Source organism: Pyrus communis, chromosome 15 (genome assembly GCF_963583255.1).
Source record: "Pyrus communis chromosome 15, drPyrComm1.1, whole genome shotgun sequence".
Classification (NCBI taxonomy): Eukaryota; Viridiplantae; Streptophyta; class Magnoliopsida; order Rosales; family Rosaceae; genus Pyrus; species Pyrus communis.
In genome coordinates this window covers 8,713,389-8,737,095 of record NC_084817.1, presented here as the reverse complement: position 1 = coordinate 8,737,095, position 23,707 = coordinate 8,713,389, and the positions used below count along the sequence as shown (strand labels likewise).

The window sequence follows — 23,707 nt, the reverse complement described above, 5'->3', positions numbered from 1 at the left end:
GAGCGAGAGCTGGAGAGAATCAAGAGAAAGAGAGATAAGAGTGAGTTTAGACAGAATTGTGAGAGAGAGAGAGGAGAGTGAGTTTGAGATTGAGGTTTTCGTATGTAGAGAATGAGAGAGAGATAGAGTGAGTCTGAGATAAGGAGAGATAGAGTGAAGGCGCCAAAATAAAAACACGCCTAATTTTGGCAACAAAAATCAAATTTTTACATGTTTGCGCAACGTGTGTGTTTAAATTTTCATTGCGCGACCAGTTTTTAAATAAAAAAAATGAGTTTTTAAATATTTGTTTGACAAACATTTCTAAAATGTCATCACGCATATTTGTAAATTTAATTTATTTTTTGGTTTAAATAAATAAATATTTTTTTTTGTTTAATTAATTTTTCACAAATTTTAAAGGAAACTTTTGTTTGTATACAAAATAAATATTATTACATTTACATCACATGTTTTCATTAATCCTTGTTTGAACTAGATTAAATATCATCACTATCGTCAGATTTAGACTCTCAATCCTCCTTGTCTGTAGGCACGTTACGCGTGCTCTGGTGTATTGTATCGCGGTAGATCCCCGAGGTCAATCATAATGGGGTCGATCGATATTTCGATTTCAGGACCTCCAGCTACTTGATACGGTTATTGTACAATAGTCATATCTCGCAGTGTATTTGCACCAAGTTTCATTGAAGTCTCCAATTGTTGGTCAGCAACGTCACCATAATAGTCATCGTCAGCAGGATCTCGATTCGGAATATCTACAGCCCTCTGTGATCAATCTTCTGAACTACTTTCCATCCCTTCTCGCCCTTAAGGTTATCTATATAGAAGATTTGTTTGGCCATCGTTGCCAAAATGTAGGGGTCGTCGTTATACCAACATTTTTTAGTGTAGAACGATAACAAACCATCGTCTCGCTTAACACCTCCAACCCTACGTAAGTTTGTAGCAAAACATCGGTCTTTATAAAGCAATTGCACAACACTTGTCAGTTTTCCATAGAAATCAATGTCTGCAATGTCGCCTGCACCTGGGACATTTACCCCACTATTTTGTGTACACAGCTTGTCATCATGATCAGCTGCCAAAAACTTGATGCCATTTACATGACAACCGGAGTACAAATTTGCACTTAGGGGCCCAATTGCCAAGTTGTACAATTCTTCAGTGTAAGAGGGCGAATTCATGTCCTTCAATTTCTTCACCTAAATTAATGATAAAAAGTTGACATGTTAGTTTACCATTTAAAATTATGCAAATAACCCAAAACACAAACAACTTACATTTTCACGAAACCAACGAGGAAACAATTCACGGTGCTTCTTGGCATATAAATGTGCAGGATGTTCTCGTTTCATTAACTCTTCATGCTTATCTAGGTAATTGTCTCGTCACAATTGTTAAGTACAAACCAATGTGTTACCTTCATGTCCATTTTGTTAAATGACTCCCCTCTGATTGGTTCGCTAAAGGGTCGTGCAATTTGAGCAAAAACAGAAATTTTTTCACTTTTCACACCACCGTCATTATTGCGTTGCTGTCGATTGAATGTAATCTCAACGTCTTGTAGGTACATTGCACAAAATGTAAGCAACTCAAATGTGACTCATGCCTCCATGATTGATTCTTTCTTGGCACTTTTTAATAGTTTTTCATATTTTTCAAATGCTTCACTGTCCATGGTGGGAGGGACATTATCTTCTACTTCCTTATTTATATTTGAACTAGCGTTTGGAAAAGCATAATCAATAATGTTCATAATTTGTTCATTTGGGTCCACAACAGATTCAACTATCTCCACTGCTTAGGTACTGTGTGAGGATGAAACATTTTGTATTTGTTCTCCATGATGATTCCACACAGTATAGGTCTCCATCATCCCATTTCTGACTAAATGGTATCAAACAGTTTCAAAATATTCAATCATTAAGTTGTTACACTTTCTACAAGGACACCGAATTTGAGTTGAACCCCGGTTGTTTGCAATTGCAAAATCAATGAATTGATTTATTCCATCTAAATAATCATTAGCACATCTGTTAGGATTATGTATCTACTGTTTGTCCATATCACCAACAAACATAAAAAATTTACATGAGTTACAACAACTTCAATTATGACATGCCACCTTATGCCTCCGGTATGGGTCCTATCTTATTTGAGAATGCACAGTTACGTATTGTAATTTACGGTTCCAACACATTAGAGTTCGATTGTGAGAAAACTTCGGCAACATCTCCTGCAGTTCTTTAAGTGCGCGACGTAGATACAAAAAAACTACGATGCACCCGAAAAACGTAAAGAGATGCTACCAAATTTTCCACGTTCAAACTCTAATGTGTGAACCGCAAAATATTACATGTAACTGTGCATTCTTAAACTATCCAAAATTTTAGGACAATTCAAGAATTAATTGGACCGCAATCATGCTTTCGCATCCATTCGTGAAATCTAACTAATTCTAAGCTCATATGAACATTACAAACCATTTTTTTGTACATCCATACAAAAATGTTTGCATACAAATACATAAACTCACAACAATTATAAACTACATACAACACAATTTAAATGATTGAAAATTAAATAAGTTAGTTAAGAAAATATACCTTCAAGATTAACGGCAACTCAAGCTTCAAAGGCTGGTGGAAATTCTAGCAGGAAGGCAACTTAGCTTTTGCTTTCCTGCATTCTGGTTAAATTCAGTAAAGTGAAAAGACCTTTGCGCGACGAAAACACTGTCGCACAAAACATGGTACTTCCACTTTTGGCACCATCAAACCATGATATGCCACGTTTTAACACCTTGCGCGATGACTAGTAGTTCGTCACGCATTACCTTTTTTTTTTTTTTTTAAAGAAAATTCCATTCAGTCTTCATTTTTTTTTTCAAACCACATAAATACTTAATGAATCAAGAACTTATTTCATTAAACAATTTGTGCATAATTAAGTAATATAAATATTTATTAAAATGCCTTAATTTTATTCAAAATGAACATTAAGTACATGTTTAAGTAAATCGTTCATAATAAAAAAACACTATTCTACTCCTCCGCCGGTAGTTTTGGTTCTCAATGTAGTTCTGCCGCGCGTTGATTATCAAACTTCCACTCCTGGAAACGAAACTTGAACATGTTATCGATTGCCTTCATCAGATTTGGGTTACTTTTGTCAATGTCCCAATTAGGCTGTCATGCAAAAATTAATAAATTAAATTCTCACTATTATATTAAATTTATCAAACATAATTATTAATTAACTAATAACTTAACATATATAGCTAACTCATCAATCATGTGCATCTTCAGCTCCTCGGGGATGGCTCTCCAAGAATCCTAATCTGCAGTACATTTGTCATGCACCAATGCTCCAATGTTCGACCAAAAGCTAGCACGCATATTTGACTTGACAACCCCCATTAATTAATCAGCAGTGATTCGTTAACAGCTCCCACCATAAGTGTGTCAGACCTATACCGCAACTCTTTTCTTCTTGTCTATCAACAAAATATATATTCATAATACTGAAGCTAAATAAAAACTATATACAAAATGCAAAATTTACAACCCAAACCCTTTCCGGAACCTTCGCCATCCATTTGTCTCTGAAGAACGCTCACCACCGTCGACCATCGCACCAACAATAAAAAAACAAATTGATTATAATCTACAAAATTGTAAAGCGTTTCCAAAACACATTTTGAAGAAGAATAAGAGCAGAAGAGCATATTTGTAGGAAGGTTAGGCACTTTGCATGACAAAACCTTTGTTGCGCAAACATCTGCAGTAAATATGGTTTTCATTCCTCTAATTCACATGCACTGAATGCTCTGACCTAAAAATTGAACAACCTTTGCATGAAGAAGCCTTTGTCGTGCAAGGTTTTATCACCTGGCGCGACGAAACCTTCGTCGCGCAAAACAAATAGGTTCAAAATATGGCGGTAAGGTTATCCGTGTTTTTTACTCCCCTTGAATGACAAAACTGTCGTTGCCAAAAATTTTGCACAATGAATGAATGGATTGTAATTATGAAGTTTACGTAAACATGGATCTTTAGTATCTATATTTACGTAAACTTCATAATTACAAATAAATATTCAGTTAGAATATTTATTCTAAAAATAATTAAAAACTTAAGTAAATTGAATTAATTTTCTATGTAATTATTTCAACAACAAAACATGAATAAACCCTAATTAAGTCCAAATACATAACCGATAAAAAAAACCTTATAATTAAATATTGTCCTAAAAACATAAATTTAAAACTACTGTGTCGTTGGTCGTCCATTCTGCTCCGCGGCATAACGCCACCGCTTATAAACCCCCTTCAACGCCTCCTCCATCAACTTCATCAACTCTTTGTTCGTTTTGTCAAGAGTATAGTTACACTATTACACATATATGCAAATAATTAATTCCAACATATAACAAAAAATTTAACAAAACTATAAATTTTCAACTTTTGTCACACTTACTAATAATTGATCCATCATCGTCTTCTTTGCTTTATTGGGCACATATTTTCAAGAACGCCACTCAGCAGTAGGACAATTAGTTCACATTGCTGCATCAACCGCATACACAAACTCCACATATTGGCTCATATCATAGGGCCTGGAGGGCATGCTCTGCTCTCGATTTTTATCCTCCATTCGAGCACAAATAGAATTGTGAAGAATAAGAAGAGTAGAAGTGCACATTTATAGGAAGGTTAGACACTTTGCGCAACAAAGCCTTTGTCGCGCAAACCTTTGCACTAAATACAATATTGATTCCTCTGATTCACATGCAGTAAATGCTTTGACTCAAAAACTGACTGGACTTTGCGCGATGAAGTCTTTGTCGTGCAAGTGTTATGCTGATTACCATGCGTTGAATGCTCTAACCCAAAAACTGAACGCGCACTTTGCGTGACGACACCTTTGTCGCAGTCGCGGGAAAATCTTTGTCATGCATTTATTTTCGCGCAAAAAAAAAAATTACCCGCGGTTTTCTTACTAACTTTGCACGATGAGCATCATTTTTTGGTCGTGCAAATTTTATTGCGTGACAAAGTTCTCCGTCGCACAAAGTGCAGCAACCTCGCGTGACGAAGATATGTTTTTCATTGCGCAAAACGCCCTTAAGCAACGGATTTTACTTTGTCGTGCAAACGTTTGTCGCGCAAATAGTTTTTCCTACTAGTGAAGAGTAGTTGCAATTAATTTTTCAGGCTCGGAGATTGCAAGTACATTCTCTGTGTAAACTGCGGAGCATTACACCCGTTTTGTATACCTACTCTTTAATTCCTTTATTTGATCAATTATTCTAGTTGCTTCCACTGGCTACCATGGAGTTCAGCAACCTGCAGCTATGCAAATCATATTTTTCTTTGATGTTGATCCTCATCATGTTGGGGGCATGGTTTTTGGAATGCACTTCTCATATTCTCCAGGACGCATCCATGTACGGGAGACACAAGCAATGGATGGCTTGGTTAAGGCCTTTTTTTAAGAAATTCAAGGACAATGTGGCATATATAAAAACTTCCAATAACGATGCAAGCAAACCTTACAAATTAAGTGTAAATCAATTTGCAGATCTTACAAATGAAGAATTCATAGCCTCAAGAAATAAATTCAAAGGCCATGAATGTTCCACAAGACAACTTTTTCAAGTATGAAAATGTAACTTACGGCAACAATACCAGCAACAATGGATAGGAGGAAGAAAGGAGCCGCGACACCTATCAAGGACTGATGCCAATGTGGTAATATCTAATTTTTATTAGATTAGAGCAACACTACTTATCCTCATCTTGGAGTTTATTAGATTTGTTTTTATATTATGCTAGCAGCTTTTAATTGCAATAGAAATATAGGATGTTGCAGGGCATTTTCAGCGGTAGCAGCCATAGAAGGAATCACTCAACTCACAACTAGTAAATTGATATTTTTGTCTGAGCAATAATTGGTTGGTTGTGACACCAATGGTATCGATCAAGATTGTGAAGGTCGCTTGATTGACGACGCATTTCAGTTCATCCAACATCATGGGATTAGTGCCAAAGCTAAATCGGTGGTAATAAATGCAACTCCAAGAAGGAAGCCAAAATTGCAGCAAATATAACTAGCTATGAAGATGTACCTGCAAACATTGAAAAGGCTCTTTTTACCGTTGTTCATCAACCTATTTCTGTTGCCATTGATGCTAGTGGTTCTGACTTCCAATTCATAGTCAGGTGGTGTGTTGATGGAACTTGTGGAACAAGCTTGGATCACGGTGTTACAATTGTTGGTTAAGGGAGCAGCAATGATGGGACTAAGTATTGGTTAATAAAAAAGTCATATACAGAATGGGGTGAAGAAGGATGCATAAGAATGCAAAGGGGTATTGAGGCAATGGAAGGACTTTATGGCATCGCTATAGAGGCCTCTTACCCTTCTGCCTAGTTGTACCGATGAACTTTAAGTCATTGCCGACAATATATGCCTTGTAGGCGTTTGCATATGTTGTTAGAAATTTTGAGTAGAAATTTCATTGTTCCACATTGGTCACTATTAAAAAGTTCTCTCACTTTATAGGGCTTTGTTCCTTATAAAAAATGATTGGAGTAATGAACCATGGAGAATAAAATTGGGCTCAATGTTGGAGTTGGGTTTTGGGATGTACTAATTAATTGATAATTAATATATAACTAATTTAATTAATATATAATTAATTATCAAAAGATGGGCCTTGAGGCTCGAGCTCTAATAATTAAATTCTTTAATTAATTATTTTTAATCAATTTCGAATTTAATTAATTAATTATTTATTTTTTATATCAGTAGAGTCATCTTTTTAGATGAAGTCTGAAGTGATGAAAGAACGCCAGATAGCAAAGCACCCATATGAGAAGATGTCTCTCAACAGACACATCCCATTTTCATACTTGTTGCAAATAGGTGTAAACCTATTATATATACATTCATCTGCATGACATTTAGAACACAGAAAAATAAAATTCTTCCTCTACAATCCAAAACATCCTTACTTAGATAACCACAAATAAATTAGCCAGAAGTCAAGTTTTCCGGTGCTGGAATTCTGACTTAGATTGTTGAATCCTGGTGAAGCAAATGTCTTTAGAACTACAAGCACTGAGTAGGGACAAAATTTAAGTTTCAAGGACATTGTGGTACGCAAGCCTCAATCTTCAATTTGTCTGCTTAATATTATTTCGTTTTGATCATACTCTGTTAATTTATTTATTCTCATTTATTATTTATTAGCATCTATAAATTTATCATTGATTGTTGATATTTATCCAACATATGTATCTAAACCATATTTATGCATAGAAACTTGCTGGTCTTACGCATCAAGTTTGTAAAGGAAACTTGTAATGTTTGAAGGAGAATAAAAAATGTTGGACTAGTGATTTGTTCTCCATTGATCAGCTCAAAGTTGTACCAATTTTTTGAAATGGATTGGTACATCCTTCTGGGATATAATCCTTTGCCTTTGCTTCAATATAAGTAAAATGTTGGAAGTAGATTTAACGCATACCGGTATCTGTAAAATGTTGTTGGAGATAAATTTGGTAGCTCTCTTTCCTTAGATGATTCCTCATTTATAGTTGGATAGACTAAATACTAGGTAAACTTAGACCTGGCATTCGTGTCGTGTTTCTCGTGTTCGTGTCGTTTTCGTGTCATACCCGATAGCTTAACGGGTCGTGTCGTGTAATACCTGTTAAAGTAAACGGGTAATATGACCCGACCCGAAATCAACCCGTTAATATTATCAGGTAATATGACCCGACCCGTTACCCGTTAAGAAAATTATATTTTAAAACAATAAAACTGAAAAGAAAAACATAATTTGACCCAAAAAAATGTAAAACATAATATTAAATTAGTATATACATACTAAATTTCGGAGTTGACCCCTTAATGAAAGTTGTAAAGCTTTTCATTACGTGTGATTACATTTTTCACACTTATTATTATTAATTTTCACTCAAACAAATAACATTGTTCATGAGATTTTTAAAAAATCTACCCTTATTTATACTTTCATCAAGTATAACAAAAGATTTTATGGTATCCACTAGTGTAAATATTTTAAATTGAAGATCGAATTCATTCATTGTATTCATATAGGGTCAATGAGTGTAGCTGTAAAAAATCATCAAAATCAGAGTTAAAATAACCGTTAAATCGTAAATTTTCGTTTATAACCGTCGAAAAGTTTTGTCTCATTACTTAATCTCTGAATGTTTTTTTTTTTTGCAATTTTTGGCATATGCGATCTCGAAGCATATATAAACAAGTTTGACGGTTGGATCGTTGAAATTAGTTTTGTAGGATGCGTATCACATCAAAACGATAGATTCAATAACACTTAAGAGTTTATTTATACTTTCATCAAGTATAACATAAGATTTTGTGGTATCCACTAGTGTAAATATTTTAAATTGAAGATCGAATTCATTCATTGTATTCATTTAGGGTCAAGGAGTGTAACTGTAAAAAATCATCAAAATCAGAGTTACAATAACCGTTAAATCATGATTTTTCGTTTATAACCATCGAAAAGTTTTGTCTCATTACTTTATCTCTGAATGTTTGTTTTTTGCAATTTTTGGCGTATGCGATCTCGAAACATATATAAACAAGTTTGACGGTTGGATCGTTGAAATTAGTTTCGTAGGATGCGTATCACATCAAAACGATAGATTCACTAACAATTAAAAAGTTTATTTATACATTCATCAAGTATAACATAAGATTTTGTGGTATCCACTAGTGTAAATATTTTAAATTGAAGATCGAATTCATTCATTGTATTTGTTTAGGGTCAAGGAGTGTAGCTGTAAAAAATCATCAAAATCGGAGTTAAAATAACCGTTAAATCGTAATTTTTCGTTTATAACCGTCGAAAAGTTTTGTTCATTATTTGATCTCTGAATGTTTTTTTTTTGCAATTTTTGGCGTATGCGATCTCGAAGCATATATAAACAAGTTTGACGGTTGGATCGTTGAAATTAGTTTCGTAGGATGTGTATCACATCAAAACGATAGATTCACTAACACTTAAGAGTTTATTTATACTTTCATCAAGTATAACATAAGATTTTGTGGTATCCACTTGTGTAAATATTTTAAATTGAAGATCGAATTCATTCATTGTATTCATTTAGGGTCAAGGAGTGTAGCTGTAAAAAATCATCAAAATCGGAGTTACAATAACCGTTAAATCGTGATTTTTCGTTTATAACCATCGAAAAGTTTTGTCTCATTACTTTATCTCTGAATGTTTGTTTTTTGCAATTTTTGGCGTATGCGATCTCGAAGCATATATAAACAAGTTTGACGGTTGGATCGTTGAAATTAGTTTCATAGGATGCGTATCACATCAAAACGATAGATTCACTAACACTTAAGAGTTTATTTATACTTTCATCAAGTATAACATAAGATTTTGTGGTATCCACTAGTGTAAATATTTTAAATTGAAGATCGAATTCATTCATTGTATTCATTTAGGGTCAAGGAGTGTAGCTGTAAAAAATCATCAAAATCGGAGTTACAATAACCGTTAAATCGTGATTTTTCGTTTATAACCGTCGAAAAGTTTTGTCTCATTACTTTATCTCTGAATGTTTGTTTTTTACAATTTTTGGCGTATGCGATCTCGAAGCATATATAAACAAGTTTGACGGTTGGATCGTTGAAATTAGTTTCGTAGGATGCGTATCACATCAAAACGATAGATTCACTAACACTTAAGAGTTTAATTATACTTTCATCAAGTATAACATAAGATTTTGTGGTATCCACTAGTGTAAATATTTTAAATTGAAGATCGAATTCATTCATTGTATTTATATAAGGTCAAGGAGTGTAGCTGTAAAAAATCATCAAAATCGGAGTTAAAATAACCGTTAAATCGTGATTTTTTGTTTATAACCGTCGAAAAGTTTTGTCTTATTACTTGATCTCTGAATGTTTGTTTTTTGCAATTTTTGGCGTATGCGATCTTGAAGCATATATAAACAAGTTTGACGGTTGGATCGTTGAAATTAGTTTCTAAGATGCGTATCCCATCAAAACAATAGATTCACTAACACTTAAGAGTTTATTTATACTTTCATCAAGTATAACATAAGATTTTGTGGTATCCACTAGTGTAAATATTTTAAATTAAAGATCGAATTCATTCATTGTATTTATATAAGGTCAAGGAGTGTAGCTGTAAAAAAATCATCAAAATCAAAGTTAAAATAACCGTTAAATCGTGATTTTTCGTTTATAACCGTCGAAAAGTTTTGTCTCGTTACTTGATCTCTGAATGTTTGTTTTTTGCAATTTTTGGTGTATGCGATCTCGAAGCATGTATAAACAAATTTGACGGTTGGATTATTGAAATTAGTTTTGATAGGATGCATATCCCATCAAAACGATACATTAACTAACACTAAGAGTTTATTTATACTTTCATTAAGGATAACATAAGATTTGTGGTATCCACTAGTGTAAATATTTTAAATTAAAGATCGAATTCATTCATTGTATTCATATAAGGTCAAGGAGTGTAGCTGTAAAAAGTCATCAAAATCGGAGCTAAAATAACCGTTAAATAATGATTTTTCGTTTATAACCGTTGAAAAGTTTTGTCTCATTACTTCATCTCTGAATGTTTGTTTTTTGCAATTTTTGGAGTATGCGATCTCGAAGCATGTATAAACAAATTTGACGGTTGGATTGTTGAAATTAGTTTTGTAGGATACGTATCCTGTGAAAACGATAAATTCACTAATACGTAAGAGTTTATTCATACTTTCATCATTTTGATGGGATACGCATTAATGTTATACTTAATTAAAGTATAAATAAACTTTAAGCGTTAGTGAATCTTATCGTTTTGATGGCTTGGAATAAATATATTAATTATTTATATATTTTAAGTGTTAATTAGATTATGTTTCAATTAGTATGTGATGATATTTAATAATAAAATTACATTTATGTTTTTTATTACGTATTTTATTTTTATTCAAGTTAAAATGTTATAAGAGATAAAAAAAAAAAAAAGCTGGTTATTTTTTTTCTTTGGGTTAAACATTAGGCGGGAAATGGATGGATATAGGTTGCAAAATTTCCCAAACATTAGGTGGGAAATGGATGAAACTCTTGATATATTAGGCGGGAAATTAATTATTATAATTTTTTTATGTTTTTGGTATTTTTAAATTACTTGATATTTTTATTTTTAATGTGTTTTATGATTTTTAATCTCAATCTTTGCCTATAATATACTATAAAAATAAATAAATAAATAAAACTTAAATTTTAAAATTTATATAGAATAATAATAGAATAATAATTAATAAACAATATATACATATTCATTATATCTATTTCATTTTATAGTAAGTTTTTTTTAGTAGTTTAAAAAATTAAAATCATCAAAATAGCATTTTTCTTATCGTGTCGAAATAGGTTACCCGCGTGTCACTCTCGTGTAAACCTGTTAAGGACCCGTTATTAACGGGTTATTATCGTGTGACCCGATAATGACCCGATTAGTTATCGTGTTGACCCGAAACCCGTTATTTTCGTGTCGTTTACGTGTCGTGTTAACGTGTCGTGTAATAAATTGCCAGGTCTAGGTAAACTGGAAAACCTATTTCTAGTTGTTTACGGAGCATGGTTTCCTATCAAGTAGCATTTCTCAATAAGCCTTAACACAAAATATCGGGAAGTAGACGGTCCCAACTCTTGTAAACCTTTCATCTACATTTTTTGGGTCCACAATTTTTCAAGAATTTGGGCCTGGATAGCCAATGGTAAAGCTTGAATGAACTATCTTTGGACTTCTGGATTCTGAGCTAACTCCCAATATGATCTTGGAAGTGGATATATTGTTTCTGGAAGTCTTCTTGCTCCATATTGGTCAAGGTTCCTGCTACTGCTTCCAACTTTGGATATCATGTGTACTCCTAAGAGAGAGTCCTAGAGATTAGTCAACAAGCACATTATGTTTGCCTTTGATATGCTTGACTGTGAACTGGTATTTTGTTAACCATTTTGACCATCTTAAAAGTTAAAGATTGGGAAGCTCTCATTCTCTTCTTCTTTGTAACCCTTCAAAATACTTATAATCGGTCTTGATTATAAGGTATGATTGAGATATGAACTGGAACATTTTTATTCCTTGAATCACTGTCAAAACACTAGTAGAAAAAACAGCTTGTGCGATGATATTTTGTGCACGAAGAATGTTTCGTAGCGCAAGATGTACTTGAGCGACGAAAAATACACTTTGTTGCGCAAAATAGAGAAGATAGGAGAAAAAAAAAAATTGCGCGACGAATATCTTCGTAGCGCAAGACATACTTGAGTGACGAAAAATACACTTCGTTGCGCAAAATAGAGAAGATAGGAGAAAAAAAAAATTTGCACGACGAATAATTGTTGGCGTCGTGTAAAGTGAGCAAGAAAACGCGGGGTAATTTTGTATGGCGCGAAAAACTTGCGCGACGAAAATGGGGCATTTGCATGACCAATGATTCGTCGCTCAAGTTCCTGTCAGTTTTGACCATTTACTACATGTGAATTCGAGGAATTAATATTGCATTTAATACAAATGTTTGTGCAACAAAGGCTTTGTTGCACAAAGGTTCTAACCTTCCTATAAATATGCACTGTTGTTGTCCTGATTCTTCACAATTCTATTATCCTTATTCTTCAAAATTTTGTTCGTGCTGGGATGTTGGATAAAAACAAGGATGAGAGTGTATGCGACGCCAACCTGCATGATTTGAGGGATCATTTTGAGTTTGCGCATGCGATTGTTGTAGCCATGGGGAATAATTGTCCCACTGTTGAGTGGCGTTCTTGGGAAGATGTGCCCGGGAATGTGAAGAAGGCTGTGATGGATGAACTATTAGTAAGTATATTGTTCATGGATTAATAATTAAGTTTGTGAAATTTTTAGTTATATGTTAGAATTAATTATTTACATATATGAGTAACAGTGTAAGTTTACTCTTGATGATGATACGAACGAACAGTTGATGAAGTTGATGGATAATGCGTTGGAGGGAGGTTACAATCGATGGTGTTATGAAGTCTTCCGGAATGGATCAAGACCATCCAAATAGTAGTTTTAAATTTATGTTTTGTATGACAATATTTAAATTTAAGGTTTTTTTGTTTAATTTTTTAATTTTTAAGTTATGTGTTTGGACTTAATTATGTTTAATTCCAGTTAGGTTTTTTTTTTTTTTTTTAATTGAAACCTAATGTAAGTACCCTATCCTTGGTTTATATATGTTTTTAATCTTCAATTAATATCGTACTTATGTTGAACCCTAGTGCTATATAAACACAGTTTTAGAACCCTAGTTTTCAATTTTTTTTTTGTTAAAAAAAGAATGGCCGATTTGGGAGTAGGTTCTAGCAAAAAGAAACTTGTAGTGCGATTAGAGAGGTATCAACAGAAGAAAGTGCTGTACTTTGAAGGCAAAAATTTGGCTGAGGCGTACGCCGAATTTAAGTATGACATTGGGAATTTGGTGCGGAGGGATTTTTTTTGCCGAGTTTGAGTCTTGGAAAAAGGTCCTTAAGGAGTTGAAGAAGTCCATGTTGGGAGAGTTATTGGTAAGTTTGTGGTAAATAATGAACAATTACTTTTGTTAAAACGTAATATTTTTTAAATTACTAATTTATTGTTATTGGCATTAATGTACGTTCATTGGGATGTTGATGAAACTGATGAGAAGCAACATATTTATGTGGATGGGCTTTTCAAGCAGAGTTTCCGGCAGTGGAAGTTTGATGTGTTGCGGGTGATGGAGGATTGAAGTTGATGAGGGTTGTTTTTTTTTTTTTTTTTTTTTAAATAAGATTTTGTGGATTTTATATTTAATTTAATGAATAAATATATGTTATGTGGATGAGTATTAATATTTGCATTAATTATAATTTCTATTTGTGATAGTAAATTAGTTTTGTTAAATAATTTAATGTTTAATAAGGTTTGAGTTTTTGATTTATAATAAAATAAAAGTTTATAATACATACAAATAAAAAAGAAAAACATAAAAAAATTAAAAAAATATGCATTGCGAGATGATACATTTTTTCGTCGCGCAATGTGTTGAAAAGAATAAATTGTAATGTAAAGGACATAAAATAAAAAAATGGTAAACTTGTGATGAATGTTTCTTTTTTCGTCGCGCAAATGACATTTGAGCGACGAAGACCTTCTTAGTCGCTCAATGGGTGTTTGCGCGATGAAGACTTGGTTCGTTGCGCAAAATCGTTTGTCCAAAAGTGAACTTTTTAATCTGGATTTAGCCATGTGCAGAAGCAAATTGCAAAAAAAAAAAAAAATGCAGATTGTGCCAATGCACTCATCCCTTCAATTTTACCCAATCGGGCATCCGTCATTTCCATTTTCTCTCAATTTCATCATCTAATACTCCCTCCATCTTCTTCTCTAGATTGACCGAGCTATCTTGGTGTGTCTAGTAAGCCTTTTTTGTTGTTAGGGTAAAAGTATTAATAGAAATTCATACGAACGCCATTAATTTCGTTGTTTATAGGGATATTGTGTGTGATTAGTGATTGGTGGAGAATGATTGAGAAGGTATTTTCTTCGTTTTATTTTTTAAACATATAAAATTAATTAAATTATGTTGAACTTAGTTTGTTATGTTTATATTGTGTTGTGAAATTATATTTATATTATGTTCTTAAATTTGTACGTGACGTACAAATATGTGTTGTGATGTACGGAGTTAATTGAAATTAACTTCGTACTTGTTTTTTATTTTTAGTAAAACTTAGTTTCCCATTCGAGGATTAGTTGGATTTCGCTCATGGATGCGAAAGCATGACTATGGTCCAATTAATTCTTGAATTGTCCCATTATTCGGACAATTTGGGAATGCACAGTTATGATGCGTAGTTTATGGTTGAAGGATTAGGTTTCGGTTGTGGAGATTTTTGTGTCATCTCTGTACGTTCTTCGTGTCGTACACCTGAAGAATTGTATCGAGATGTTGCCAAAATTCATCTAAGTCAAAATATAATTTGATGCAGCCGTAAATTACGTGATATGACTATGCATTCCCGAATGGGATAGGGCCCTTATCCGAGGCATAAGGTGATATTATCTTGTTGTATGAAGTTGTTGTGATTGTTATATTGTTATTGTAGTTCCAGGAATTATAGACAAGACGTGGATACAGAACCTGAATAAATGCGTGAACGAATACTTGGATGGAATCGAGGATTTTATTGACTTTGCATGTACACATAACCCGAGTGCAACTAGAATCCGGTGTCCTTGTAGGAGGTGTAACGACACGTTAAGAGAGAATTTATTGAAAATTTTAGTAAAGAATGGAATGATTGAGACATATAATACTTGGAACCTTCATGGGGAACAATTAGACAATACTTCGTCTTCAAACGCCACAAGAGTGGACAATGTTGAACCTATTGTGGATCCTAATGAACAAGTCGTGGATCCTAATGAACAAGTCATGGATATTATAAATGATGCTTTTCCATTTGCATCGACAAACACCAATCAGGAAGGGGAAGATGACGTGCGTACACCAATGGACAGTGTAGAGTTCGAACAATATGAAAAACTATTAAAAAATGCCAACCAAGAGTTATACCCGAGGTGCGAGATATTTTTCATTCTCACAGCCATTGTGGAACTAATGGACGGAAAACTAAAGTATCGTATGTCGAAATAGTGTTTTGATTACTTTTTGGGGGTTTTCAAGTCAATGCTTCCGAAGAACAATTGTTTGCCAAAATACCATAAACATGCGCAAAAGGTGTTGAATGCTCTTGGATTGGGTTATGAAAAAATTCACGCTTACAAAAACAATTGTATTTTATTCTACAAAGAGAATAAAACATTAGATAAATGCTCTGTATGCAATGAGTCGAGGTTTAAAATGACATCTCAGAATAGAATGACTAAGATCTCACAAAAAGTCACGTGTTATCTGCCCTTGAAACCTAGGTTTTAGCGATTGTATATGTCAACGCATACTGCCACGAACATGAGATGGCATAAGGAAAAACGGGTTGATGAAGATGTCTTGAGGCATTTGCAGATGTAGAGGCATGGAAAGAGTTCGATCGGACGTTCCCTGATTTTGCTACTGATTCTTGTAACGTTAGATTAGGACTTGCCACTGACGGATTTAATCCGTTTGGGGTTTTAAACCAACATCACAATATTTGGCCGATTTTCGTATTTTCGTATAATTTGCCGCCATGGAAAGGTATGAAAAAAGAATACATGATGATGACTCTATTGATAACTGAGGATCTTGGTAGGTCAATCGATGTATACTTACAGTCATTGGTGGATGAGCTAAAAGATTTATGGACACACGGTGTGCGCACATACGATAAATGTACTTGCAAGATGTTCACTTTACAGGTTGCAGTGATGTGGAATGTGAACGATTTCCTTACATATGCAATGGTTTCCGGGTGGAGCACTAGGGGTTATATGGCATGCCCTGTATGCAAGGAAAACGTAACATCTAGTTGGCACATCGGAAAAGTTTATTACCTTGGTCATCGGAGATGGTTGCCTTTGGACCACGAGTGGTGAGAGAAGGATAAAGAGTTTGACGGGGAAAAAGAGCATCGCCTCAGACCTAAAGAATGGTTTGGTGATCAAATCTTAGACCAGCTTAACCGTTTGGATTTTGCTTATTTCAGGACCAATGTCAGTAGGACAAAACCTTCTACACATAGGAATTGGAAGCACAAGTCTATGTTTTTTGAGCTCTGGTATTGGTCCAAACTAAAATTGAGACATAACCTCGATGTTATGCATGTTGAGAAAAATGTATTTGACACATTGGTAGGCACAATTCTAGATATTGAGGGCAAGAAAAATGACACGATTAAAGCTCTCTTGATTTGTAACGAATGGGAATACAGCGGGGTTTATGGATGAATAGGGACAATGATAAAGCCAGAAAGGATCTTGTGTTTTTTTCTTCAATGAAACCGAATGATAAGAAAGAATTTTTAAAGTTTTTATCATATGTAAAGTTTCCCGATGGGTGTAGTTTAAATATTGCGCGTTGCGTGATCGTTGACGGGGCTAAATTAGCTGGCCTAAAGAGTTATGACTGCTATGTGTTTCTACAACGCCTACTTCCTGTGGGTATTCGACATCTCTTGCCAACCGATGTAGTGAAACCAATCACGTTGTTGTCCAATTTTTTTTTTTTCACAATTGACATTAAGAACGTTGCGAAAAATGGACGTTAATCAGTTGCGCCATGACATTGTGAAAGTTCTATGCAAGTTTGGGGTGATATTTCCTCCAGCTTTCTTCACAAGTATGATACACGTGATGGTTCACTTACCAGATGAGGCATTGCTTGCTGGACCAGTCAACTTTCAATGGATGTATCCAATAGAAATGTATATATTCCTCGTCTTTTTTTTATTAATCAATATTAAATATATTACGATTAGTAATATGTGTATCGTATCATTTTCTTTTGGCAGGCTTCTTGGAGACTTGAAGAAAAGTGTACGAATAAAACGAAGCTTGAATGATCCATTATACAAGCTTGGGTGGCATATGAGGTGCTTACATTTTGTGGAATCTATTTAAAGTATGTTGAGGCAACTTTCAATCGTCCTTCTCGCAATAATGACGGGGGTGTGAGAAAAGAGAAACTTTCAGTTTTTGCCCAAATCGCTCGACCATTCGAAGATCCGATTTATGGCAATTCATTTTCCAAGAAGGACATGGAGGTAGCATATTGGTTTGTACTAAAAAATTATGACGAGACACTGTTATACTGATGCGAGATTTATACGCACACAAATTAAACCCTCTTTTTGTCGATTTGTAGTATAAGTATAAGTAGGGATCGTTCTGGACCGGGGATTAGGAGGGATTGCAAATCTCTTGGAAACTGACTCAAAAACGTAAAATAAAGTTTAAAACACTAAGACAAACCAAAAACTCAAAATGCTTTAAAAACACAAACTAAAATGCTATACTAAACTCGAAGAATTCAAAACTAAAAATAAGAAAGATTAAGACTAAGACTTAAACGAAATATGGGGGGATTGATTTTGGACGAATTTAAACTAAAATGGATAGATTGTAAAGAAAACAAATTGTAAATATGAAATTGACGGAAATGAATGGATGGTATGGCTAGCTAAGGGGTTCATCTCCATACATGTTACACTTGCATAATAAAATGATTTCCAATTGCACTTCAATAAACCATGAATTCTCAACACCCCGGGTTAATTAGGTCCGCTTAAATTAACCGTCAAGTTTTCCTTAAGTTAATGAATTGGATGATTGCATACGACAACCCAAAGCATTCCTCACAAGTTCCCTACATGAATTGCATAATAGAGAAACAAGCAAGAATCATTAAGCATCATGAAAACTATAAGTGTTGACGAGGCATTCGTTACTATGATTGCATGAAACTTATGCCAAGAATTCGTTTAACGCGATTGTTTATAAGCAACCTCCACTACTTGTGAATATAAGTTCATAACGATTAGGTGAAACTCACTTATATTCTAGCGTCATATTCATGCATGAAAATTAAGCGCGCATTCTTAATAAACATACATAAATAAGTTATCAATCAAATGGTTAAACAAATTGAATCCACAACTTATGAAACGCAATTAGAAGTAATCAAATCAAAATGCAAGCATAAACATATATTTCGAATCCCCCCCTAGCTAAAGGGGGGTTTAGTTCCTCATACAAAACAAAGAGAATTGAAATTAAACATTGAAATCAAAGAAACGCCTAAACATTCCAACAACTCAAACTTGAATTGTATGAACGTTTAGGCCCTCTTCTCTTCCTCTTTATTGTAGCATAAGGTCTAGGGATAATTGGTTTGGGGGATGGAAGTGTGGAATGGAAAAGGAGTGGTGGAGAAGTGGAAGGGGAATGGAAAAATGGTTTTTGGATTATAAGGGGAGAGATGGGAAGCTCACGGCTAAGAGAGAAAGGGACGTGTTTGTGGTGTGTTGTGTATGAAATGAGATGTTTATGAATGAATGAATGCAAGGGTATTTATAGGAGTAGTGGAGGGAACATATGGCTATGTCATTTGTAGGTGAAGTAGGTGGATGTTGTAGGTGAAGTAGGTGGATGTTGTAGGTGAAGTGGATGTTGTAGGTGAAGTAGGTGGATGTTGTAGGTGAAGTAGGTGGATGATATGTTAAGTGATAAGTGATAAGTGATATGATATGTGGTTATGATATGATAAGTGGTTAAGTGGTGATGATAAGTGATAAGTGATTAAGTGATATGATATGTGGTGATGATAAGTGATAAGTGCATGTGGGTTAACTAATGAAGGAAATGCATGTGCAATGACAATGTGTTAGAATGGATGTGTGTTATGCATGGCATGATTGGGATTAGGAAAGGTTTAAATGTCCTAAAACTAAAGAGAACAAGGTTCCAACACTTTGGCTCCAATTAGGTCTTCAATTTCGTCCAACACTTTGGCTTCAAGCATAAGCTATCCGTCCTTAGCCCAAAAGTGCTCCAAAAGTCTCCAAAATGCATCTTTTTGCTCCTTTAGCCCTTTGGACCTACAAACACACGAAAATAGCTTAAAGTACTAAAATAACTAAAGAAACATAACGTATATGCACGAGAACAAGCCATTTAAGTCGCATGAATATGCTCCTATCAAATACCCCCACACTTATCTTTTGCTAGTCCTCGAGCAAAACAGAAAGAAAAACAAAACAAAACCAAACGAAGCAAAACAAGTAAAACACAACCTAAACCTTCCAACAACCGTCTTAGGGATTTCCAAAGCACATGACAAGTTAAAAATCATCATTCCCACAGATTTTTGCCATCATTACACTTAAGTACATTCTTAATCATAGTCACCACATACTAGTTCACAATTAAGCATTTAAAACACATTTCGAATGTAGTAACATGCCTTAGAGAAATTGCTCAAATCCTTACAAGATATGCACTCGTTTTTCACACAGATTTTCTGACTACACACCCTACACTAGTTATATGTGAGAAGATTGATGTAAACATGTAGACGAACACTCACATATGTTATAACAAGGAAAGCATTTTCTGGATTTACGATAATGACATGAATATGATCTCATGAATGGAATGCTACTACTTAGAATGAGAACCAGTGATTCCATAAGCTCATATCAATTTCAAACTCCACATTATTGAACACATAACGATCAAGATAGAAGTCAAAGGGGTGTAACGGGGCTAAAGGTATTTGGCTAACAAAGAAGGTATATGGAAAACAAAGGTTCTTAAAGAAATAGCGAGCAAAGCATTTGAATTAACGTAGAATTCACTTTTGAATGAAAACTCAACTTTTGAACAACAAGGGGGAACAAGCTCTTTTTTTTTTTTTTTTTTTCTTTCTTTCTTTTCTCTTCTTTTCTGTTTTTCTTTTTCATATGTTTTTCACAATTTTTTTTTTTTCTTTTCTTTTGACTCTCAAAACATACAAACTTAAGAACAAACTTTTACTCCCCCACACTCATTTTCTTGCAAAATGTACTCAAAAGGAATTCATTTAAGTCATGCTCACTATCTTTTAAGAACAAGGGTACGGATGGTCCTAATCTAGGCTAGGTAAGGGGTGATATGGTTAGCAAAGAAAATAGGTTAAACGAGGCTCAACGGTGTTAAGACTTACAATATATACGAAATATGGGAAGTAAGGCTATTTGGCTATGGTGGCAACTACACAACTTCATCTTGATATATGTTATGCAACTCAATATCATGCTTTGAATGAAACGGATATAAGTTCTAGCATTTAGTTCTATCATGATACAATTGCATTCTAAGTAGCAACCAAGCAAGGAATAATGAGATCATTCAACAACTTTAGAAAACAAAGAATCACAGAAAATAACTCTCCAAAGAAGGTAATGGCTCGAGTCTCACAGGGTTGTAGCGTTTGTTTGAGTTCCTTCCTTCAAGCATGTTACAAAAACGAATTTTTCTTTTATGATTGCATGTGAAGTCATACATTATAACCATAACTAAGCATAAACCAAGAGTAAATCAAACTTTTCTCTATGTTTATAACTCTTTTTAACAGTCATGCAATTACAAACCAAATCCTTATCATTGTGTTGGAAGGTACCCTAAGACACAAACTCACAAAAACGACTCAAAACACTCTTTTTAGGCTTTTCAAAACAATTTTTCAAATTTTTATGTGCTTTTCGGAGTTATAAAAACAAAACATACTAAAACACTCTAAAACAACTTAAAAACACCTTAAAACAGCAAGGAACAACATTTGAAGTTATGGGTGATAAAATCCCACGAATTTGCATTAACAACATTAGTTACCCCCCCACACTTAAATCAAACATTGTCCTCAATGTTTTAAGCATAGATTCACACAAAACATAAGTAAACACACAAACAACAACTAAACATACTAAACATGGCAGAATGTAATTAACAAAGAGAAGAGTTTAGGGACGCAAATCTGGTTATGGAGTGTAAATTCCCTCTTCTCTTTGTTGATTGCATTGAGGCTTGATCTTGATGATTCCACAGGCTTACTCTCGAACTGGTTTCCGCCCATCATTGATTTTCCTTTGTGCTACTTCTTGAACTGGGCAGCAGGATGGTTCTTTTGGTCTCCCCCGAAGGTCTGAGCTTACCCTTTTGGTCTGTTTCTTTGTTCAATCTTTCCAATTCGTATTGAAAAGGGTTGGAGGATAACTCAGCCTATGTTTGTCTCCACATGCTTCAATGTATCATTTTCACTTGCCTTACTCGCTCTCCTTTGCAGAAGTGGTCCCTTCTCCGGAAGTGTATCAACCGTTGAAGATGACTACTCGAGAGCAACGCTAGGTAAGCAATCAGGAATAGATTCCAGGCAGTTGGCTCCAGATCGGAAGATTGACTCCAAGTGCCGGCTGATTGCTTCTTTTACTTTGCCATGCGAGTAAGAACAAGGACAAAGAAAAAGACAGGGAAAGAGCATGATATGAGATACTTTTGCTTTTGACCTTGATGATATGAGATACCTTTGCTTTGAAGAAGCGGTGAATGAATCAGCACATGCTTCAATCCGCCGTTTCCTCCTGGGTCATATGTACTCCAGGCATCTGGTATCATCTTTGGGGAAGAAGAAAGAATTGAGTATTTTGAAAGGCTTTGCTGGGAGTGCGCCCTCAGAGGTGAGGGAGAGTTGGGCATTTTCTTCATGGTTTGCCCTGCCATAAAAGACGAAGGTCGACATATATAGAGATAATATCAAGTGGTGGTACTTTTTACCCTTGTCGACAAACGTTTTGATCCCGCAATTCCGGCTTTTTGAAATAGTGGCGCCTCTTCGATCTTTGAATACGCCTCTTCGATTTCTGAGCAGGCGCCCCTTCGATTTCTGAACGACGCCCCTTCTCTTTCTGAACGACACGTGGTAGTGCAGATGCGGCTCCTTTTGACAAAGCTGCACGCGTTTTCTGAAAAGCAGAGAAAGCGTCGCCGAACTTTGCGCTTGTCGGCTAAAGACGTGTAGTTGCGATGATGGCCTCCACGTGTTTTCAGCTTTGTCAGAAATCTTTTGACAAAGTTGAACGCGTTTTCTGAAAAGCCGAGGGAGCGTCGCCTAACTTACGCCGGAAAATCCGGCTCTTTGAATCGGTGGACGCGTCGCCTTGGCATTTTATAGAGCTATCGATCACCGCCAACATACACACTCTGAAGATTTCCCATTCCTGAAACTCGACTCCGGCCCTTTGTGAAATTTTTAACTCCATCCACCCCTTCTCTTTGAACACTTTTGAAAAAAATGGCAAACTCATCGAACCTTAGCTTAGATTTGAGTCTCAGCAGCGATCCGGTTGCGCCCCGTCAAGGTAATGTATGGCGCCCTTCTTTTTTATCTTCTAACGGTCCTCTTTCAGGTGAAGACTCTGTGATGCAGGACGCCACAACAGCTACAATAGTAGCTAAAAACCTCCTCACTCCAAAAGATAGTAGGCTGCTGTCAGGACGGTCCGATGAGTTGGCCGTTCAAGAGTCCCTCGCACTTAGTGTTCAGTGTGCGAGCTCTGTGTCCAACATGGGCCTACGCCTGCTTGCTCGGTCCCGCCAAGTGGAATCGTTGATGGCAGAGGTGGAAAGTCTTAAGCAGGAAATCAAACAGCTTAAGTACGAGAATAGAAGTTTGCATGTGCTTGCAAATAACTATTCGGCGGGCATGAAGAGGAAGCTTGATGAGCTGCAAGAATCTGAGGGTCGAATTCACAGTGACCGTTAAAGGCTTGCGTCTTATCTCCAGAGGCACCTTTTTCCTGGGTCATCCAGCGCTTGGCCAAGTATTGAAGCCTGGAATGCTCTAGCTCCGATGCCTCCCGCTCCGATGCCTTCCGCTTCGATGCCTCCCGCTTCTATGCCTCCCGCTTCTGCGCCTTCCGCTTCTGCGCCTTCCGCTTCTGCGCCTCGTAGTGGGACTTCACGCAAACAACCTTTGTGAAGCTCCACCTTTCTCCATGTTTAGTATCTTTCTTTTTTTCTTTTTTCTTTTTTTTTTTTTTTCTTTTTTTTTTTTTATTAACATAAATAAAATCAAACGGCATGGAATTGGTCCTTGAATGGAAGGTGATACTTGAAATGATCCGGTAATAGTTTAAATTCC

The 23,707-nt window shown here is 35.2% G+C and overlaps 1 pseudogene; it reads left to right on the top strand.

Annotated features, from left to right (window-relative positions):
* The first annotated feature begins 5,335 nt into the window (after positions 1 to 5,335).
* Positions 5,336 to 6,437, top strand: LOC137716895 (senescence-specific cysteine protease SAG39-like; annotated as a pseudogene).
* Positions 6,438 to 23,707: the final 17,270 nt, after the last annotated feature.